This window comes from Sciurus carolinensis, chromosome 5 (assembly GCF_902686445.1).
Source record: "Sciurus carolinensis chromosome 5, mSciCar1.2, whole genome shotgun sequence".
Lineage (NCBI taxonomy): Eukaryota > Metazoa > Chordata > Mammalia > Rodentia > Sciuridae > Sciurus > Sciurus carolinensis.
In genome coordinates this window covers 111,643,116-111,650,124 of record NC_062217.1, presented here as the reverse complement: position 1 = coordinate 111,650,124, position 7,009 = coordinate 111,643,116, and the positions used below count along the sequence as shown (strand labels likewise).

General features: G+C 37.3%; 1 pseudogene; it reads left to right on the top strand.

Annotated features, from left to right (window-relative positions):
• The first annotated feature begins 1,278 nt into the window (after positions 1–1,278).
• LOC124985952 (60S ribosomal protein L21-like) lies at positions 1,279–1,758 on the top strand (annotated as a pseudogene).
• Positions 1,759–7,009: the final 5,251 nt, after the last annotated feature.

Genomic DNA, 7,009 nt, shown 5'->3' with positions numbered 1-7,009 from the left:
GCCTCTGCCTCCAGAGTCATTGGAGTTACAGGTGTGAGCCACCATGCCCAACTACAGCCTTTTAAATATTTTTTTCTTAAAATTAATGTCAACACAACTTTAATTAAAACAAAAGTCATTGACCTTAAGAGCTTGTTTGGAGGTTCTAGCAGGGGAGTGCATCTACCCATGTACCCTTGATAGAAGAAAGGTCCTCCTCTACGTAGTTTCAGGAGGGACATACATGGTGAGGTGAGGGAGGAAGGAGGGACACCAGTATAGTCAACCTGATCAGCCAAAGCAACCCTGGTGATCAGTGGGTTTACAGATGTCACAACCAGACCACCCTCACATACAAAAACAAGTCACTGAAGTTAAAGAATGAAAATGAGACAAAATACTATTCTTCGAACTTATTAGACCAACAGATACTAAAGTGTCCATTAGAAAAACAATCCTGATTATACGTGTGGAGGTCCTTGAGAAAAATCTGTGGGACAACATAGCCCTTTTCAGTGGCTGCTTCAGAATGTTCCGACATTTTCCTCAACAGTCTTGAGACCACATTGGTAATCCATGGTGGTAACAAGTGGGAATTAGGCACAGGAGAAACAACTTCTCAGCCCTCCCAGGTCAAATGCCTTGTCTGGAAGAAAGGCTTCTGACATTTTCATACAATATAGGAAAGAGGAGGGATTTGCAACTTGACAATCTGAGTTTGAGCCCTACTTTCATCTTGTTCTTTATCCAATCTTAGAAAATTCACTTAACATCTCTTTTTCCAGTTCCACACCTGTAAAGTAGAGTTAATAGTAATAAAACCAAAAGCAATGCTGTAGGTTCTGGTTCATGGGCTTAATGTACTTGTCAAATTGGGTAATAGGGAATAAATAGGTATTTGATCTGAAGGGATGAGAAGTATATCCTGAATCATTCATGAACTAAAAATCTGGATTGTGCATGGTTGCCCCACTTTGAGAGACCCTCATGTAGTAGGTTGGGAAAGGAATCCAAAGTCCATGGTAATTTCTGATACACAACTTTTGAAAACCTCTGAGTTGGGGGATAGAGCAACTAGGAAAGGTCCTTCGAACAAGTTTCAGAATTTGACATGAAAGCAGTGTAAATATTTAGCTCTGATATCAAGGAAGCAGAGAGTATAATTCCATTAGTGTAAGAGGTTCACTCAAATCTTTAGTAACTATGACCATATGACCTAACTGATAAATCCGACTGCACATTTAGAAGATATACTCTCGCTTCCTTTCGGCTGGAACCCCCATCTTCCAATTCACCAAAATGACGAACACAGAGGGAAAGAGGAGAGGAACCTGGTATATGTTCTCTAGGCCTTTTAGAAAACATGGAGTTGTTCCTTTGGCCACATACATGCAAATCTACAAGAAAGGTGATACTGTAGACATTAAGGGAATGGGTACTGTTCAAAAAGGAATGCCCCATAAATGTTATCATGGCAAAACTGGAAGTCTACAATGTTACCCAGCATGCTGTTGGCATTGTTGTGAAAAAGCAAGTTAAGGGCAAGATTCTTGCCAAGAGAATTAACATTAGTATTGAGCATATTCAGCATGCTAAGAGCGAGACAGCTTCCTGAAACGTGTGAAGGAAAATAATCTGAAAAAGAAGGAAGCCAAAGAGAAAGTTACCTGGGTTCAGCTGAAATGCCAGCATGCTCCACCCAGAGGAGCACATTTTGTGAGAACAAATGGAAAGGACCCTGAGCTGCTGGAACCTATTCCCTATGAATTCATGGCATAATAAATGTAAAAAAATAAAAGCCTGTGGACTTAAAAAAAAAAAAAAAAGAAAGAAAGAAGAAGAAGAAGAAGATATACTCTCTCATGCCAAACAGTTTTTCTGAAATATTCTCAAAGTTTTTGGAAGGTAAATATAATGAGTAAGAGAGTTACCATGTCACCAATAGTTCCTCCTGTGTGGAAATGTCTCTGGAAGTTTTAATGAATAGTGAAGTTTTGCACAGTTGCAGGTGGAAGGATCAGCCCCCTGCAGAGCGTAATGCACTGGATGTTAGTATCTATCAACAAGTTATTGTTATGCAATATGTTATATTTTAATTTTACTGAACAATCAACTTTGCTATCAGCTGAATAACATTGTTATGCTCGTTTTCTATGTGAGGAAACTGAAATCCAATGAAGTCAAGGTCTTGCTTAATGTCACAAAACCATTGGTAACAGAATCCATGCCAGGATCAGGATTTAATTCTGTTTGTCTCAAATCTCGTGCTCTTCCCTTTGTATGAGCATTTTCTTTGGAAAGGGATTTGGACATATCCAAAAGCAAAGTCAGGATCTTACTCAGGACAGCACAAATAACTCCATGTGACTCTGGGTATTAAACTTGATATTGTAGAAGATCCTCACCTTCACCTAACAATCCACCTAACAAAAATTTGCTACCTAATCATGGTTACTATAGCTAAATTCACTGCATTATAGAAAAAGGACAGTCACTCTATTGAATAGAAATTATGTAGAAAAGTTTGATTACCTGATTTTTTTCACTTTTAAATTAAATGCTTGGTGTTATGCAGACAAAGCCTATAGTTCAATATATGTCACTGTCTTATTATTCAGCTCCTTAGGAAGTAATATTTAAGTACATAATCTTAATCAAAAAATAAATAAACCATATCCATTAGCTATATGATTTTGTCATGGATATGATCTGAGTTCAGTGTAGATTTTGGTCCTGTATCACATTCACAGAAAAATGAAGTCCCAAGATATTCAGCAATCTATTCAGAACCAAGAGTTGAACCTATAATTCCAGGCTCTCCATGTTAACTGGTCTTTTATTCTTCCATGTCAATTAAATAAGTCCTTCAGAAAAATAGATAGGTTATTGTTGGAGTTTTGGATTATTTTAAGAAATTCTTCTTGATGTAAGTAAAACATGCAACTGAAGACAACCTTATTATAAATGTGTTCTCTGTTGGGGATAGTGATTCATAGGTTCATTTTGCTTCATGACTCATAGCTCTTAGAAAAGAACAAGATTCCAAGGAAATATTGGTTCTTATTCAAAACTGGTCCCTCTCAATAACAACAACAAAAATAAATCACTGTAGATAGACCAGTAGAGCTCTTAATAAAGTATCAACAAGTTAATCTTTATTACTAAATTACATGGTAGTGGAATTTCTTTGCTGTGCTCATATGTGTAAGAAAATTGATAATAGTTATCTATAAAGGATAACTATAGATGAAAGGCTTTAAAAAAAGAATTAGGGGCATATTGTAATAGATCACCATTACCCATGAGCTTTCTCTTGCTATGATTCAGTCTTAACTCAGGTGTTGTTCAGAACCTACAGTATATTTTGAAGATGAGACTGTCATGACATAAATTGAAGTGGGCATCTTAAAGTATTAGAATTCGTTCAAACTGAGATGTACTAGATGATGGGATGAGTAATAAAATGTGCAGGAGTAAATTCTTTTGAGATAATCATCTTCCCCCAACAGCATCAAGGGAAAGAAAAACAACTTGCTATTTAAAAAAATACATCTGCACTTGGTTTCCCAAGTAGGAGATGATTTGAAGGATTCCTGGTATTTGACACCAATGTAACACCTCTCCTAAGCCTTTTCCTATATTTTTCCTTGTGTCACATTCCTATTGTAATCCAGGGTAACAGTGAAAATAGATATTGTATATAAGTAGGATCAGTTGAAAGAAATTAAGTAAAAAAAAGAAGTCAATAAAAACTCAGGTCAGGCTAGATTACAAAGTAGAGAATGTTTTAAAGGTTTATATAATTAGGACATCCCAGAGAAACCAGGCATGGTTTGGTTCAGAGACTCAAAGAACACTAGTATCTTTATGTGCCTATGAGTGCCAGTCACTCAGGTCTATTTTCTCCCTATCATATTGGTCTCTTTCTGAAGTAGCTTCTTCCATGAAAGTAAGAAAGTTTACTGCATCTAACCTCAAGTCTACCAGCTTACCCATCTGAAGAAAAATAGGGACAGATTTTTTTGGACCTTTTCTAGTAAGTAGACCCAAGAAAGCACTGAGGCATCTTTGAAATGTCTTGGATTGCAGTCCAGCCCTGATAATTCAGTGAAGCTAAGTGAATAGATTCTGTTAAGGGTCAGACCTGGAGGGTCACATGACCATAATGATGTGTGGGAGGTGGGACAGGGAGGTAAGATCAGCCCTATGTGATCCATGTGGACTGAAAGCAGGGGAGGAGAACCACATTGGAAGAAGAGATGGGCAGGCAAACACAATAAACATCAATTGCATAGCTTGCTGATTGTCATCATTTGAGTCCCAGAATGCTCCCTGGTGCCTAGAGCAAACCTTCTTTGATATGGTATTGCTCCTGAGGCACACAATATATCCTAGAGGAGCTCTTTCTCTTCCTTTCAGCAATCCTTTTTGTCTCTCTCTTAATTAGGTCTTAGACTCATATTCCCCCTGATTTTCTTGCTTCTTGCTGATTTCATCTTAGTCCATTCAGTCTACAGAGAAACTATTTACTCTAACCTAGGGTGTGCCACCATTAAATTTGAGAGGAAAGAACCTAAGCAAAGAGTGAAGCAGAAAAATGATTTTTCTTGCCAAGACATAACAGGAATTCATGTTGATTGCATTTCCTTTTCTCAGAGTCTAATTCCTTCATCAGTGTGGAGCACAAATACAAGCGTAAGAAACTGTAAGTAGCTGAAGGATTAGATACAGGGCTCCAGATGACTTACCTTGTTTACAATGCCAAGGAGCCAGACTTTTCTCATAGGTCTTAAAATAATTTTCTTAGATTTAAAAGAATTACATTCTTTTAAGAAATGTCAGAGCTCAAATCCAAACGAGACAAGTGGAAGAACTGAATTAATAAAAGCTCTGTTTATGGTTATACTTTTATTCCTAATGAATTTATGTGGCACTGAAATTCTGGAGTCTGGAAATTGGAAACACATTGATGACAATTGGCATTTATTTAAAATCTAGTTCGTGTTTTCTGTACAAACCAGAATCGAGTTCACTGTTCAGCTAAATGTCTGCTTTGTTACATCCCTGCTGTTTTAAATGTTTAGGAATTGGAGTGAATTCACAATGAAGGTGCTAAGGCATTTTGCTCATCTGGAAACTGAATACAAAACTATGCAGATGACAATTTTGAATTTATTTTGGATCTAACTCCCAAGGTTGTCATGTTCTATGCATACAGATGTCAAGTACCTTCTCCCAAAGTAAAGGATGAACTCGGCAGGTGGCCAGCGGGTTGAGCTGAAGATTCTTTCTGAGTGGAGCTAAGGCCCCAATCACTGGCATGACATTGACACTTGATTTGAGTGATAACTCATAAAGAGACAGCATTATGCAACCGACTCACAAAGTGAGTCACCCTTGCTGAACTGTGCACTTTCATTATTCTCAGAATTCTATATAGAAATCCTCTCATTGCTTGCCCAATGCAAATGGAAATGCCTGGCGTATTGAGTCTACTCTCTGTTCATACTTTGGACAGAGATCAGTCTACACCTGGGAAATGTGCAGGTATCCTACTGGTAGCACAATTGTGAAAAGGCAGAAATTGTCTTCCAGCCCCTCTTCTCAAGTCCTCTTTTAGTATATTTTTCCCCCTATCTTGAAGGCTAAGCATTCCCTCCCTCCTCTTCTCCTCTTCTCCTGATTTGTCCTCCCTTCTCTCCTTTTCTGCTCTTCCTTGTCTTCTTTCCTGCTCCCACCATACACATATATGTGTACATGATCACCCATGATCCCAATCACTTTCTGGGCCCTGATGGTGAGACATTCTCTCTCACTAGGGGACACCTGCTCTGAAGTTTTCTCCCTACTTTTCTGCCTTCTAACACTAAACTAATCTGCTCTCTAACTTCCTCTTCCTTGGGTCTTGCTAAATGGTTGAAGTTAGTTTGACAAAGATGGAATCAAGATGACTTTGAGGATTATGGAAGGCTCTAAATTTTCCATCAGGTTGGTGTACATACACACTTGGGACCTCAGGAACTACTATTTGGAAAGATATTTTAGTGCACTAGAAAGTATCAGCAAGATGTTAGACAAATCATGTTCACCATCCAGGAAATTTAATCCTTTAGCTTTTTTGAGATTAGGTATTATTACCTCTACAATTGAAGTGACAAATTAATACCTTCCTTTCTTTCTACAGTGGTCATCTACTGGCCTTGTGTGCTACGCAACCATATCTCCTCCTTCCTAATTTTTTGTTTCAAAAACAACCTTACCCACACTTAGCCCATGTATATTGTTTTGTGGTACCAAGGGCTATACTCAATCCAAAACAGGCAGAGATAGCTGCCTGCAAGAGCCCAAACTTAAATCTGGTCATGTCTGTTACTAGATCTACTCCTAAGCTACATGATTCAATAAATTCTCCTACTTGCTTTATATATGTGTACACACACACACACACACACACACATACACACAAATATATGTATATTCATATATTCATTCTGGCAAACTTTTTCTCTAAAGGATCAAATAGTAATTATTCAGAATTTATTGACTACAGGTTCTGTTACAGTCACCCAACTCTCCCACTGTAGTAAGAAACAGAGACAATATATAGATGACTAAGTGGCTATATTCTAATAAATCCTTATTTATGAGCAGTGAAATTTAAATTTCTTATGGTTTTATTATGTTTTGAAACATTCTGCTGTATTTTTCAACTACTTAAAAATGTACAAATCACTCTATACAAAAACAAAAGGCTCATCCTACAGAATGGGAGAAAAATCTGCCAGCTACTCTTCTGACAGGAGATTAATATGCAGAATATAGAAAGAATTCAAAATATTCAACACCAAAAAAACTAATAGCCCAATCAGCAAATGAGCAAAATATATAAATAAACATTTCTCAAAAGAAAAAATACTAATAACCAACAAACACCTAAAGAAAATGCTTAACATCCTTAACAATCAGGGAAATGTGAATCAAAACTACACTAAGGTTTCATCTCACTAGTACAATGGCAATCATCAAGAAT